The sequence below is a fragment of the Hoplias malabaricus genome, chromosome X2 (assembly GCF_029633855.1).
Source record: "Hoplias malabaricus isolate fHopMal1 chromosome X2, fHopMal1.hap1, whole genome shotgun sequence".
In the NCBI taxonomy this organism is placed as follows: Eukaryota; Metazoa; Chordata; class Actinopteri; order Characiformes; family Erythrinidae; genus Hoplias; species Hoplias malabaricus.
Genome location: NC_089819.1, coordinates 31,544,646 through 31,561,050, shown reverse-complemented (window position 1 = coordinate 31,561,050; position 16,405 = coordinate 31,544,646).

Sequence of the window (16,405 nt, the reverse complement as noted above, 5' to 3'; positions counted from 1 at the left end):
GAAAGTTTCCACGTAGAGGAGTGAGCAAGAATGCTTTTAACAAAAGACAGCTTCATCCTAGTTCTTCAACTTTGGATAAAGAGGATCATTGCTAAAGAATTAAGTGCCCCTGTGTGGTCAGTGCAGCTTAGAGAAGAGACAATGTGTAGAAACAAGGAGATGGTCATAATGTTATGGCTGAAGAAAAATAACACTTGAAATGATCACAAACTTGGTTCTTCAAGGTTTGTGCTCTGTGCATTTTATGTTGCTCAAGCATTTACATTTGCTTGGATTGTGTTTTACAAAAGAGTAAGATGAAATTACTCTGGTTCGGGTGGAGATGCTTTTTTAAGCCTTTTATGTTTTCCCACAGGTGCTTTTCTTTTCCTGCTAAGCTGTTTTTTCACACATTCTGGAACAACCATCTGTGTTTGAACAGGAGCTTTGCAAGAAAAATCAAAGAAGAGAAATTTTCTATATAGCAAAAAAGATTTTTTTTATGAACCCACCGGGTGAGGGTGGGGGCGCATTGAAATTAGAGCCAATTTTGCTATTATAGCACAAAAAAAGTAACCCCTCAATGAACTGTACATATTTGATGCAAATTTGTAATGTAATGTCCATATAACAGTATAAAAAAAAATTGACATCCTAAAGCAGCTGCACATGAGCTTAAGCTAAATATGCCCAGTGAGTGTAGGTTAGATTAGTATAAAACCTTCCAGCATTGAGCTGTGGTGCAGTAGAACTGTTCTCTCTGGAATTATTAAGTTCCATCTAGTACCTTTGGGATGAACTGGAGCGATGTTCATGATCTACGTAGAACTAATCATTAACCACATACATAACCTCAAAAATGCTTTCATGGCTTGCAAGCGAAAATCTCACAGAAATGTAACATTTAGTTTAAAGCCCTCCCAGGTGAGTAGTAGCTATTATAACTGAAGCTTGCTCTCTCTCTCTCTCTCTCTCTCTCTCTCTCTCTCTGTGTGTGTGTGTGTGTCCCTGTTGGGCTTGGTTTCATCTTTGTTTCCTGACAGTGACACAGAGGAACACTGAGGAAACAAAGTTAAAGCATCAGACTGGAACACACTGTTGCTCTTTCCCTGCAGCATCACAGGAAATACACCACACACACACAGTTGTGTGTTATGATCAGTGCCAGCAGCCATTGTCCTGTGTTTGAGTCTCTTCCCAATTGTATGCGAATGAGTGTTATTTTACACATATAATGCAAGCAGCTATATTTAAAAAATGACTTATACAAACTACGTGTGTGTGTGTGTGTGTGTGTGTGTGTGTGTGTGTGTGTGAGACATGTCAAACCAGCCACTGCTCCTTTTTAAACTGCTGCTAACCCAATGAATTTTGAGCTCAAAAATGAAATTTAATTAACTCCATTAATTATTTTATGGGTGGCATGATGGCACAGCAGGTAGTGTTGCTGTCACACAGCTCCAATGTCCTGGGGTTGTGGGTTTGAAGCCTGCTCTGGGGGTGAAGATTTTGGTGGTGTCCGCGTGGGTTTCCTCCGGATGCTCCAGTTACTTCCCACTATCCAAAAATACATGCTGGTAAGTGGGTTGACTGCTCAAAAGTATCCATAGGTCTGAGTGTATGTCCAGTGATACCAGGTAGGCTCTGGACCCTCCACGGCCGCTGAACTAGATAAACATTACAGACAATGAATGACTGGATTAATTATTTTATATGAAGTGTTTTTGGTACAGATGTGACTAAACACAGGCAATACTCACACCAGAATGCAGTAATTCCATCTCTGCAAAAAAAAAAAGAAAAGAAAAGTGTATTTCAGTGATGGATTAAAACTTACATAAAAGTTTAACATCAGCCACTTACAAGCAAAAGATGTTTTTCTCCTCAAACATACAGTTCAGTCACAAAAGGCACTGCATTTCCCCACAATCACAGACATTTCTATTAAGTTGCACCCATTGTGAACACAGTATGAAATTAAATGTGATGCTCTAGAGAAACTGCACATGAATTTATGTTCGCTATGCCCCAAATGACCAATACCACATTCATTTTAAGTGTTCACTAAGGTTCTAGCCCATTTATAGATCATGCAGGGGCAAATGGAAATGAGCCATATGCTCGAAATGTGAACTGGTTCAAGTCTTGGAATGAGCACTGGGTTTATTCAATCTAAGGCTTGGAGTGACGATGAAATCAAACGAAAGATTACTTAGACTCGAGTTGTTTCATAAATATCTCTCAAGCAGGCAGAGGTTAATGGTAGTGTATATGTGCATTCTGTAAATTCAGTTTAAAAAACTGAGGTTAGAGGTGTGTGTGAGTTTGGAGAGGAGAATGGCAACATTCATGATTTTAAAACAAAAAACACTTAATGACATTGTGAGATTGTTTCCTCACTATTTGCTAGCTCTCCAGTCTGTTTGGTTTGGTAGTGTAATGTATTTATGAAGCCCCATGTGTATGTGTAATGGTGCTTTTCCACTGCATTCCATGGGGTTCTGACCAAGTCAAGTAGGTACTAAATCGTGTCATGTAAACCCTATAGAGCACTGATTGGCTAGAGAGACTTCTCAATTACCATGAAATGTAGAGCACCAGCACAAACTCACTGCTTGTAAAATCTCTGAAGTTACAGCAGCTTTCTAGTTTATTTCTCTCTGACATACACAGCAGCTCGTAACATTATCTCGAGGTGTTTTGAAGAGTTTGCTCCTTGGGTAGATGGCCAACAAATCTCCAACAAAAGCTGAACATGCAACAAGGAAAACTGACCTGTGAAAACTGAGGGAGTGGAGCTGTGTTCAGTCCAAAAAATCGAAAAACAACACAAGAATACATGAGTAAACAACGCCTAACTTTACCACCTGCGTTGTGGTTTTTCAAACCTGTGGTTCATTTTCTCAATGGCACCCGTCACATTTTGTGGTATAGCTGTGCTAGTGAAATAGTGACAAGCTAAAAGCAAGCCAAGTCAACTCCATTTCATGGGAGAGCTGTGCTAGAGGAAAAATGACAAGCTGTAAGACAAGTCAAGTTAACAGGGTTGGCTCAGGATGAGCCTGGCTGCCTCAGTTCAGCCACATACAAACAACAGTCGTTGTTTTTCCTTGGATGCATGGATAAAGCTCATATACAAAGATGTTTTTTTCATCATTCATTACCTGTAACCACTTATCCAATTCAGGGTCGCGGTGGGTCCAGAGCCTACCTGGAATCATTGGGCGCAAGGCAGGAATACACCCTGGAGGGGGCGCCAGTCCTTCACAGGGCAACACAGACACACACATACACTCACACCTACAGACACTTTTGAGTCACCAATCAACGTGTGTTTTTGGACTGTGGGAGGAAACCGGAGCACCCGGAGGAAACCCATGCGGACACGGGGAGAACACACTAACTTCTCACAGACAGTCACCCAGAGCAGGAATCGAACCCACAACCTCCAGGCCCCTGGAGCTGTGTGACTGCGACACTACCTGCTGCGCCACCGTGTCGCCATATACACAGATGTTCAATGTATCCACAGATGTATACACAACAGTCATGAGGTTACTAGAGCCGATAGTTAATAAAAAATAATAAAGGCTTCAGAGGCAAACGTCAGATTAATAAAAAAAGCATGTACCTCCCTCAGAATTCTTTGTTTTTGCCTCAAAAGCAAATATTTATGTCAATCAACTTGTCAGTGCCATCAGAATGTCTAGTCTGTGTGTCATTGCCTATGAACAAGGAAGTCAATATACTTAGTCATGTTCTCAGTGCAGTGTACACCAGTGGCAGATGCTGGTATTTCAAGGAGGGGAAGCTCAATTTCGGCCTACATCATAAAATGTGTCGGTTTATTTTATATGTAAATTCTACCCTCCGTTCCATTTCAGGAAAATGATCTGTGACCCTGTCGTACCAACAAGGCGTCTTTTCCATGGACTTGACTAGTGTCCTCTCAATGGCCAGCAGAGCTGCTTAAACGGCCTTGGCCCATGCGAAGTGTGTCTGCCTGTGAGTGCTTTGTGATGGTGGAGGGCCTCAGCAGCACCCGCTGGACAGAAACTGCGATAGAAATCAGAAAGAGTGATAGAAGTCGGTCTCCAAACACAAGCAGCTACAAAAAAACCCACCAGAAATAGAAGCTCGATTTATCGCTAGTCATATTTAACAAAGAAAATGCCACTAAGAGGTTTAAGAAAGTCTCCGGTTCAACTCAGAACAAAATGAAAATGTAATGCTCCCACGGATCATTACACCAAAGGATCGCTGATTCGCTCATTTCGCTGTCAATCAAAAAAGGATTCAGCCTCAGACAGATCATCCAATCATCGTGCAGAAGCTGAGCGTCCGGGCTAGCCGAGGCCAGCCCACTGCCCCATAGACCCCCAGAGATGCGGAGCGTTCGATGGGCGGGACAAAGCCCAGCATTTATCCAATTACTCGTCTCGTTTTGCTGCACTTTGCTCAGCGTCCATACTGTTTTAAGCACCATGAAGGGAATGATTGAGAGGAAAGCCGCGTTTTTACCAGTGATAAGAAGCTGAATCTGAACAAAAGTTGAGCGCGTTGTAGTGCATATTTATTCAATGACATGTACACACAACAGTATATATTTGATCACTTTGACATTTTAGGGGAAGCTGAGCTTCCCTTGCAGCCTTAGAGCAATCGCCTCTGGTGTACACTGTAAGTATGTTCTAATGGAAACTAGCTAAGCTTTTGATTACAGTTTTTCTCAGTTGATTTCTCATCATTTCTCTGATCAGAATTAAAATTCTCATAACTGTTAATTCAACCTCCACAAGATAGAGTCATTTGTGCACATCATAGTAGCAGTTTCATTCCGTCCAACAAACTGCAAATGCTTTTGACATGCATCAATTGCTTCCTGACAATTCTCTGTTGTTTTATAACATTATCATTTGCGTATGTCATGTCAGTCAAAATGAACTATACTTATGAATGCTGAATAGTCTTTCCCTATGACACTAATAATCCTCATTTCATTGTTTGAATCATTACATACAAAAATGTTGAACTAGTTGTCAAAAGCAGTTAAGAAAAGGTGGAGGTGGACGGTATATGACGGGCATTCACAGACCCAAATGGCCCTGTTAGTGTTAATAGTGTATAGTGCTTTCTTGAGCATTTTCAGGTAGTGTCACCATAATGGTGAGTTTTTTGCACTGGAAAACACAGAGTGAACTGTCATAATGAAAACATTCATTCATTCATTATCTGTAACCGCTTATCCAATTCAGGGTCGCGGTGGGTCCAGAGCCTACATGGAATTATTGGGCGCAAGGCAGGAATACGCCCTGGAGGGGGCGCCAGTTCTTCACAGGGCAACCACACAGTCACACATTCACTCACACCTACGGGCACTTTGGAGTCGCTAATCCATAATGAAAAAATGACAAAGCCATTTGATTATCTTGTTCATAAACAATGGTGTCAGGAGTTTTTATTTTGATGACACCGACACATTCATTGATATGAATGCTTGCTTTTGAGGAATGAACTATTCATTTTGAGCAAGTGACACGCTTTTGCAGGTTGTACTAATTGTTGTACTAATTGTTTTGAGAAATGCACTTACTGTTGTGCTGTGTTATAGTGATGTGAGAAATGCACCAAAGCAACTGAGAAAAACTGTAATTATAGCTGGCCTCACTTTGTTTCAGTTTTGCTGAATCTATTCTTTTTTCTTTCCGACAGTATTTAACTTGGACTTGTTAACCATTTAAATTGTGTACATTTTTTGTGTTTGATTTGTTTCAATTGTCTAAAACCTAAACTTAAAACTTGCATATAGCTTCCTTCAACTTCCCACATGTGGTGATTGATCAGCGTATTGCTTCGTCTATGCTATATATTCATAAAATTCTATACAAAACTTTTAGTGCATTCAGCTACACACTATTTTTGTATAATCTCAAAAGAAAGCAAGATTCTGGCCTAGCTGCACATGAGGTCACAGTGACCATGCTTAATCCCAAGTGTCAGCTAGTGGAGTATAAAGCTTTCCCATTGTTGATCAGTGGTACTGCATTTTCTGGTGTGAAGGAGCTGTATCCAATAGCTTTGGGAACAGAGGGAGTGGTGCTTATGATCCAGAACAAATCTTCCAACACAAGTACTTGACCTCACCAACTCTCTCATGGCTGAATGCCAGTAGGTCTTTACAGAAGTGCTCCAACATCTAGTGTAAATTCTTTAGAGTAGAGGTGGGTACTGAAGCAAATAAAGGAAAAAACTCATTTAATAACCTTGATTTCAGATTAAATTTAGCATGAACTGATTTTTGGCCATATTTTGCATCTGTGTGTTTTTTTTTTTTAAATGTTCATAGCATTGCATTTTCCAAGGGCTGTTAACTTCCACTGTGAGGAGTTGGTGTGTTCTCCCTGTGTCCGCGTGGGTTTCCTCCGGGTGCTCCGGTTTCCTCCCACAGTCCAAAAACACACATTGGTAGGTGGATTGGTGACTCAAAAGTGTCCGTAGGTGTGAGTGTATGAGTGAATGTATGTGTGTGTCTGTGTTGCCCTGTGAAGGACTGGTGCCCCCTCCAGGGTGTATTCCCGCCTTGCGCCCAATGATTCCAGGTAGGCTCTGGACCCACCGCGACCCTGAATTGGGTAAGCGGTGACAGATAATGAATGAATGAATGTTAACTTCTAAGTTAACGTGCTTCATTTTAATGTGGTTAAACAGTTTGTCAGTTGTTTTCCTTCAGTGCTCTATTGTCTGAGATGATATTCAATTTCAAATGCATATTATCTATAAAACATGTTCAAATAAATAATTTAGCCTTTAATTCCAGATGGAAAAACCAGAATACGCTACGCTCTCCAAAGAAAACTGCATAGAACTGGGTTGGAAACACATGATTAATACAGACAGCAGTAAGTGCTGAGTTTTACCAAGGTGAGACCTTTTTCTTAGATTCTCATGTAGCTGTGACTTGTGCGAACTAAATGAGATTGTTAGCACTAATGGATTCTAATAATAACCTATGGTGGTTTATGCTGCATTTGATTTCACTATGGGCTATTAAAACTATCATTAGTAGATGGAAATATGTATCGAACGTAAGTGATCAATCTGTTTTGTTGTGCAATCTAGCCAAACAATCTGACTGGATTGGAGTTAGGCCCGCCCACTGATAGATGATGTGTGATGTTGACAGTTTGAATTAATTCATACTGCAAGGTGCATGAAATAAGTATATAAATAGTTAAATAATTAGTTAAATTATTTAAATAATACAATTTAAAAATATTTTTTTTTAAATTACATAAAATTATTTAAGCTTTTATTTCAAATTTTAATTATTCAATGAAACATTTAATTTATCAATTCTCCTTTTAATGAATACATTCTTTACCCATTGAATTATATAATATTGTCACAAAAAAAAAAAACCCTCCATAATCTCCGGATTCCGTATAAGAATCTTTAATCTCTAGAGGGCAGCACACACACTCCCAACCAGACTGGATCAATAGCTACTGTCTGCTGGGCTTTGTACCTTCAGTTCCCCTGCTGAGAGAATCAGTCATGCACAGCTGCAGAATAGAGAGAAAGGGAGAGAAAAACCGAGGGGGATAGAGAGAGAGAGAGAGAGAGAGAGAGAGAGAGAGAGAGATGGATAAGAGAGATCAAAAGAGTGATGAGAGAAAGGCATGAGAAAAAGTGGCATAAATAGACAGAGACGACAATGTATTGAAACAAAGACAGGGAGAAATAACATGAGAGGAAGAGAGAGTGAGAGAGATAATATTGAAATTCAGTGTATGAATGTATGTGTATGGACACAGTTACAATTATTATAAGTCTACAAAATTAATTGGAGCTCCCTGAAAGCTGTGTGTGTTCTGTAGTGTGTATTCACAGAGATGAACTATGTAAAATCTCTCTGACAGCAAGAGGCATCAAAGCATTCAAACAAAGCTCCTCCTCTTACACAGAGCTCCAGCCTCTATATAGTTCACTCTGCTATTTACAGAGAGAGAGAGAGAGAGAGAGAGAGAGAGAGAGAGAGAGAGAACCACAGAATGAGTGTGTGCATGTGTGTGAAACAGAGAGAGAGAAAGATGGATAGAATTAATCTAAATCTTGAAAGTCTTTTTTCTGTAGGTTTTTATTGTTTTACTCATAAACTAATTGCTCTAATTGGATTTTTACTGTAGAGCCCCCAAACTTTCAAGTAATTTTCCAGTTCTGTGTTTGGAACTTTCACACAGTCTCAGTTTTTAAGTCTAAGCCTAAAATGTATTTATTTATCCAAGGTTTTGATAATTAGATTCCTGTCATATAAAAGGTACAGATATATTTACAGACATAAATATCTCTATTTCCTTGCCATCCTGAACAACTACCCATACATTGGGAGCAAGATGTCCTCACCTACCCCTTGTCCGTTCCATGTCTCACCTGAGAAAGCACCAACATTTTTTCCCCAGAACATGCTCATCTCATGGAGCGCTCTGCATTCTCCTGAGTGTCTCAACACTGAGCCTTAACTAGAGCCATTCTTTGCTTCAGATTCTTCTTATTAACACAGCTCTTAGACATTATTTACACAATGCTAATTGTTAGGCTTGTTCAGGGGTTGAACAGAGGAGGATGGGTTCCCTTTTTAGTCTTGGTTCTTCTTAACGTTTCTTCCTGAGAAAGACATTTTCTTTGCTATGCTGTTTTATTATAACCCATATTTGTAAAATCCACTCTGTAAAAGAAATTTTATTAATGTGATTTTTAAAATGACACAATGTGACAGTATATATGCACAGTATTACAAGAATAATGTATTAAGAAAATGAATTGTGCTAATTTAATAAAAATGACTTTTAAACTGTATGAATTGTATATTTTTAAAAATACAATACCCTTACAGTAAGCATATACTGTAATTCATAAATTAGTGTTTTTGGACCAGTTATGAGCTAGTTATCACATATGGGCCAAGTTCCAAATGAACAACACATTTTCGTGAGCTGGGGAGGGCCTGCAACTCATCACACACACACACACATGCACACAGTATCTCACTTGAGCCTGTAAATGCTCTCACAGTGGGCTGCTGCCCTCCAACTCAGTGTGCCATATGCTGCTGTCCCCTTTCATTGTCTTGACCTCACACACATGCGCACACACACACATCCACACAGAGGGAGAGTCTTAGTCCAAAACAGACCACTAGTTCTTTATCCCTATTTATTCACTTTTTCTCGCTCTTCCATCTGCATAAGTCTTAGTCTTTGTGTGTGTGTAAGTGTAATTACCCCATTACTGGAGTTTGTTATCAGTGCATCATCTCCCCCATTAGTCTGCCAGTCTGCCCTTTTGATGTAGTTACATTAACATGAGCAGCAAAGCAATCTGGCCAGTTTCCACACACACAACTTTTCACAGCAAGAGAAATATATTAGCTTTGTATCTGTCTAAATAGTGTTTTTTTTTTTTTTGAAAAGTGCAAGCACCTTAGCTGCATATGTGAGGGCTAAAGCTCAGTTTGGCTGGAGGCTTAACTCAGTTGTCCTGGTGGAGGCAGTGGAATAGAGGACTTCATGGTAAGTAAATGATATGGCGTAAGTGGTTCTAGGCCTTTGGGATCGCAAATGTAGTGGTGACTGGTGAGGAAAACCCTCTAACTCTAAATCCACTAACCCTTGGTGAGGAAAACCTTCTAACTCTAAATCCACTAACCCTTTCTCTCTGAACAATGGAATCATTTCCCATCATAGTTGTAAGGTTTGATTTGACTGGCTCTAACTCTGCCCCCATCTTTTCACATACTTCTCTGTCTACAAAGGTGTTGCTGCTCTGTGTATCCAGTAAGGCATACACTAAGATCTCTTTTTTCCTTGGGAGTGGTTGTGGAAAGCCATACAGGCACTATCATGGATGTGCTCCCACCATCGCCTCTGTCTAGGCAGCAAGAAAGGGAAGTGTTGTTTTCTTCAATTTGCCGACCATTAGAATCTGAGATTGCAGCAGCAGAAGGATGGTCTTCGTGAAGTGGTGTTGATGGTGTTTCTTACATATGCCACAAATAGCTTTATTCTTGCATTCCCTTGAATTGTGTCCTCTCCTAAGACAGCCAAAGCACAGGTTATTGTCAAATATGAAACGTCTCTTGTCATCAACAGATTTTTTAGCAAACTTCTGGAATTTGTGGATGGAGTGGTTTTCTCCACACTGTGTACATGTTTTCACTGCTTTACTTAATTTATCTGATGCTTTCACATTTGTGATAAATGCATTAGCCTTTGGTCGCCTTATTTCTTTACATGTTTTTTTCTTCAGTCTGTTTCAATGCATGAAAGTATGTTACAGGATTGCATGCAATTTCTGATTCTTGTGCCATAAATTCAGAAAAATCTTTGAAACTGGGATATTGCTTATTTTGTCGCAAGCACTTTGTGACATGACAAATCCAGCGAGAGGTCACCCAGTCTGGGATTTTCTGAAGCATCCTTTGATTCCCTTCACAGTCATTTAACACCTGAAGCCCTTTAACGTACGGCATAGCATTACTACAGGCTACTAGAAAATCCCTCAATTGTCTCAGTTCAACAGACTCCCTCAAACCAATCTTTGGCCAGTTGTTCAATTTTTCCCTAAATGCACATTGTATTACAAAAGGGTGGCCTTGGCAAGCATTTAGTGTCTCCCATGTTTGTTTGTAGGCTTCATCATCCTTCCTGTAGAAGCTTCCTTCTAATACAGACCGTGCCTCACCACTAATGTATTTTTGTAGGTAGAACAAACTTGTGCTCCACTCAAGAAATTTGAGTGGGTCCCCTGAGAAGATACCAGGCTTAGGTGTAGGAAGTCTAGTAAGAACCATTGTGTCCCGCAGGACTTGTGCTAAAGAAGCTTCATTGTTAGTATTATTTATTTTCTGATTCTCATTGTTCTTACATGCTTGTTCCCTTTTAATTTCTTTACAATGTACTTGAGGATAATCAGCTACCTCACTACACTCTATTCTACTCTCTTCACTGGCCTCCTCTGAGTTGGCTTCAGAGTTTGCCTTAAGCTTAGCAGCTATTGCTTGAAGATCTCTCTGGTTTTCTAATCTTTTAAGCTCTTGTTTCTGTGTAGCAATTGCCTCTTACATTTTTATTTCAGCCTTCTTTGCAGCCAACTGAGCAGCACACTCTGCTATTTTTGCTGCAATGGTTTGCTGTCCTGATGTCCTGTAACTTCTGACTGATTTGGAGGTTGTCATCCCAAATATTGATTGGGCATACTCTCTATCAAGCACTATGTGAAGCCTTGCATTTTCTGCTTTCACATCAAAATCCTCCTGCCCCACTTCACTCATTCGCACTTTCATTAGCCCCATCAAATCTGTTGTTACTGCTATGCAGGATTCCATTTTTCTTTTAATCTCAGTAGAAGGTGCCAGCTGAGATCTTATTTTTTCAGATGTACCTTTAAGTTTTGTCTCCAGCCATTCAATAACATCCATCATTTCAGTCAAGTCTTCTTTAAGCACTCTTCTTTAAGTTTCGTTCTTATAGCTCTAGCTTGTTCTTTCCAGTGTTTATATAGCATGATGAATTTATTCTCCCTCTGAGAAGCCTCTTGATGCATTAATTCCAGCATTTTGGGGGTAATTTTCTCTCCCGTAAAGATTTCCTGCGTTCTACTCTCTTTGAAGTGCTGGAGGTAGGCTCCATCATAACTGTTTGGAGCATTTCTAATTTAGCATGGCTACCACATTTGAGTGACTCTAATCTATCCTGTTCCACATCATCCGTCTGTGATTTTAATTGTTCATTAAACCGATTTAATTCTTTTTAAAGGGACTCCAATCCAATTTCAGTAATAACTGCAATTAATTCAATGCTGTTAAGATGTGTGTGTGTGTGTATAATTACCCCATTACTGGAGTTTGTTATCAGTGCATAATCTCCCCCATTAGTCTCCCAGTCTGCCCTTTTAATGTAGTTACATTAACCTGAGCAGTAAAGCAGTCTAGCCAGTTTCCACACACACAGCTTTTCACAGCAAGGGAAATATATTAGCTTTGTATCTGTCTAAATAGTGTTTTTTATTTTTTATTTTTTTTTTGGCTAAAGCTCAGTTTGGCTGGAGTCATGTCAGTCATTGGGTTTCTGCCCATTTGCTGCGTACGCCCCTCCCGCACGCTGGTTTCCGCCCACTTGCCGCGTACGCCCCTCCCACTTGCTGGCCTCCGGCCTGCAGAGATATGTAGATGGGTGCTGCAACTCTCTCACTGTTTTTCCAACAAACAACAGTCAACGAACTCTCCTTCACTCCTCCCCTTTCTGCACACACACTCCGCCCCTTCTCTTATCTGCCAGTCACATGCGTACTTAACTCACATACATATGCATTTCACATAATCCATAACACAGAACATTATTGCAGGATCGCTACAATATTTATAGCGGAGGGGAAAATCGATAAGTAAGACCAGCCTTGTCTAGTCTAAATATTTAAGGTGGTTTTTAACAGTAAAGGCTTGTAAATGCAGGGAATGGCGGCCGCGTTCACATTTTTGTGTTTTCCTTGCTAGATGTTTTAGTGAAATGGTGAACACTTTTTCTGTGTAAATATTTTGATTATGGCCGAAAGTTACTAAACTCCTCTCTTGGTTGTTAGTTCAGTTTTCCTCAAACTGGCTGGTCGAGCTTCACGTCTGGGGAGGAGGCAGACAGCTCTCTCCACTGTTTTGAAACTGTACTATAGTTTCGATTTTAAACGCTTGGTGTCAGTATTACAGATTGCTCCTTTAAAGTACACATTTTACCTTCCTAACGAAGTTTGAATACAACTTGCCACTGCATTCAAACTCTGAAGTGAATGAAGCTGAGACTTTTTATTTATTTTGCCTGACCGCCTATCGGGCCGGACTACAAGAGGCATTTTCCCTTACTGACTGACTCCTAATTTTGAAACACGCATGCGTGAGTAGGAATGTTATTTCACCTTCTGCCTTTAGTTGACCCATATTTCACAAGGTGGCGCTGTTGTTAGTTCAGCCATATTTCACATAATGCTTTTCTGAGGAATCTGATTTGTGCCAATAAGGGTCGCACAAAAAATTCACCTCAAACGTAAAACTTATGACTTGCAAACAAAATATCCAGCTCTGACGTCTGTGCTCCTTGATTTTGTGCATTAGCTCTGAGTTCTGAATTGTGCGCCTGATCCCTGAGTTTTCCACAGTTTTGGCACAAACCTCTAGCGTGGGCGGGTTTCCTCAGGCGTGCCTTCCCATTGGCTAATGAGTTTTTGAGTGACACCTCAGTGCCCAAGGCATTTTGGACTAGGCATGTGTACACCACATTGTAGCTCAGCAGCGGAGAAACACAGGAAAGCTTTCGATCTTAAGTGAGTACCTTAACAGACTCTTTGTACTTTACTGTTTTAAAACACTGAAATACCTGCAAAGTCAGATGATATCAATGTAGATATTGAGGTAATGTTTCTGTCTAAACCAAAACATTACCCAGTGGGCACAGGTCAGTTGAAAAGATATTGAGACAACGTCGTTCACTGACATCAGCCAACGGTCAAAATATTGTTGAATTTGGAAGTTATTCAGTCTTTTTCCTGACGTCTGTGTGACGTCCGCAAATTAGTTGTTTACCAGGTAAATTTAAGGTGATTTTGACGTCTTTGATTTATGTCATTTTATGAAACCGACATATGTCGGTTTCTTTAAAACCATACTTTAGTTGTCTATTTAATGTTTCTCACCAGAAGTCAGTATTCACAAGATCCTATGTAACCACTTGTCACTGGGGGCAGGAACAGACCCTGGAGAGGGTGCTAGTCCTTCGCAGGGCAACTGTTGTAGTTCACAACACACACACACACACAAATAAATATTTTGCTTCAAATATTATTTTAAAGGGAAGTAGTATAAGATACACAGTACAATCTTAAAAACAAGGGTTCTTAAACAGCTTAGTTCAAAACAAGACAGCTGAGTTTACACTTGAAAATTATGGTCCTATAAGCTTTATTAAAGAAAATGCTTCTACATAGAACCCTGAACACTTGAAGAACCTTTTGCATGATTAAAGGTTTCTTTGGATTGCAAAGGGTTATTTCAGATTGATGGAGAATGTGCCATAGATTTTAGAAACAGAAAACTCCTTCCATTGTAACAATCTTGACATCATAGCAATAGAAGAACCACTTTTGGTGCCATATATAAGCCTTTTCAGAAAGGTGCTATATAGAGCCATCTATAGTACCCTTCTAAACATTCTCCACCAATCTGAAGAACTCCTGAACACTTGAAAAACCTTTTGCGTGATTCAAGGTTTCTTTGCATTGTGAAGGAGTGCTTCAGATTGATGGAGAATGTGCTATAAACCCTCATTTTTAAGTGTAAACTCAGCTGTCTTGTTTTAAACCAAGCTGTTACTTAACAAATAAATATTTGTGAACCAGTGAAACCTGAAACATATAGAACAAGTTTTTACATAAAATGAACAAAGAACTGATACTAAAATATTGTGTGTGTTACTGCATTAATTTCTTAAAAAAAGAATTATTTTACCAACTTTACAAACACTAAAATGATCACACAAAAATTATAACTTTGGGATATTTTTGCATATATTTATGTATTTTCATTTCTCCATTTATTACCTCTGCCCTACATTTTACTGTACAGCAATAAACAATAAAAACCACATATTAACAAAGACACTGATATGAAGCACCAAAGCTTCTCAAAGATCTCTAATAGGACGGGTATGTGATTTGGACCCTAACTTCCCATAGCTGAAATACAAGATATCTATGACAGATATTATCAGTGTATACATGGATCCTTAAAAAGTCATAAATTATTTATCACAAACAAACAAAAAACTTAGTTTGCCTTAAAATGTCTTTAATCAATCATCCACTTTCCAGATTTTGTATGTTAGCTTAATGTTTTAACAGCAGGCTGAACTAAGTGGTACCAATGGCATTATTTATGGCTCTGGTGGACCCTATTTTAGGTTAAGTTCACCTTTTGCTCTTAGCCAGTGGAGACGGTGATGTAGACATAGGGAAGCGTAAATTTATCGAAAACTGGTTGGATAACCAAAATTACAGGAATCACATATTTATAGTTACGTCAGTAAACAGCATTTGTGTTGTGTGCTTTTTGCCATTTTGCTATTGCAAAAGTGGTCTTAATTATGTCTAAAAGTGGTAATAAAAAGGTCTTTAAAAGTCTTCATTTTAATTTCCCCTTACCTGCACATATCCTCACTATGCAGCTGATGGTGGTCTGGCAAACAGTATAGACTATGGAACCAGTATAATAACTTTTAAAGTCTAAAAAGAATTATGTATTACTTAAAAAGTGTTGCAAAGTACATGACTGGATCTTTTTTTTTCATTCATTCATTCAGTCTTAAAAGCATTAGTGAGGTCAGATATTGATGATTGATTATTAGTTCTGGATCACAAACATCACTATTACACATTCTGAACGGAGACTGAATGGTGCTCATCACTCCAAAGAAGACAACCCCACTGCTCCATGGGCCAATGAATGCTCTTGCCTATGTTTTGCAACTTGTGTTCAGCTGCCATTTAATTGAATGTGTTTTTATGAGGATTAGACAAGCTGTGAATTATAAAGATCTGTAAAAACTGCAAAACATTTTGTCAATTTATGTGTATGTCTTTCTGTGTTGAGTCTGTCTGCCTTTATATATCTGCCTGTCTTTTTGAGTGTGTGTCTGCCTCTCTGTGTCTAGCCACTTATTTTTAGCTTCCAGTCCTCTCCACTGTCTAATGAACATGTCTGGTGTGTTTAATGGCCTCTTTAGATAATATGCATGCTTAAAGGGCTTGTTTGGACATGTTGTGTGTGACCCTTTAGTGAAAGGCCGCCCTAGTGTTAAGAGGGGCATTAGACATTTTACACTGGCCAGGGGCAAAAAGGGGATAATTGCTGACTGTGAACAGGGGATTATAATATGTGTTAGAAAGGGAGCAGGATCTCTATCAGTACTTAGATACACAAAGGAGAGAAATCACAAAATGCTCCTTGTGTTCTTAAAGGGCCAATCATACAGTTCTCTGTATCTTGATATTTAATTTTTCTTAAAATTAATGGAGCCTCGTGGAAAACGCCGGAGTTCCACTCACTCTGGATCCGTCATTTTCATTATCATTAATTGTATCCTGTGAAACTACATACCCTCTTCTGAATAAATGGGTTCGTGCACCGATTCAGGGTTTAAATACTAATCTGGTTCTAATGACGATCTGGTTCTAATGTGGAAGAGAACTGAGTGTTTATTCCTGAAGTCTATACCATAGTATGGCTTAAGCAACACACTGCATTCCACAATTACACTGTGTGTCTGCCCCATTATACGTGCAGAGAACTATTCCGAAAATATTCTCAGAATTCTGACTTTATTTTCAG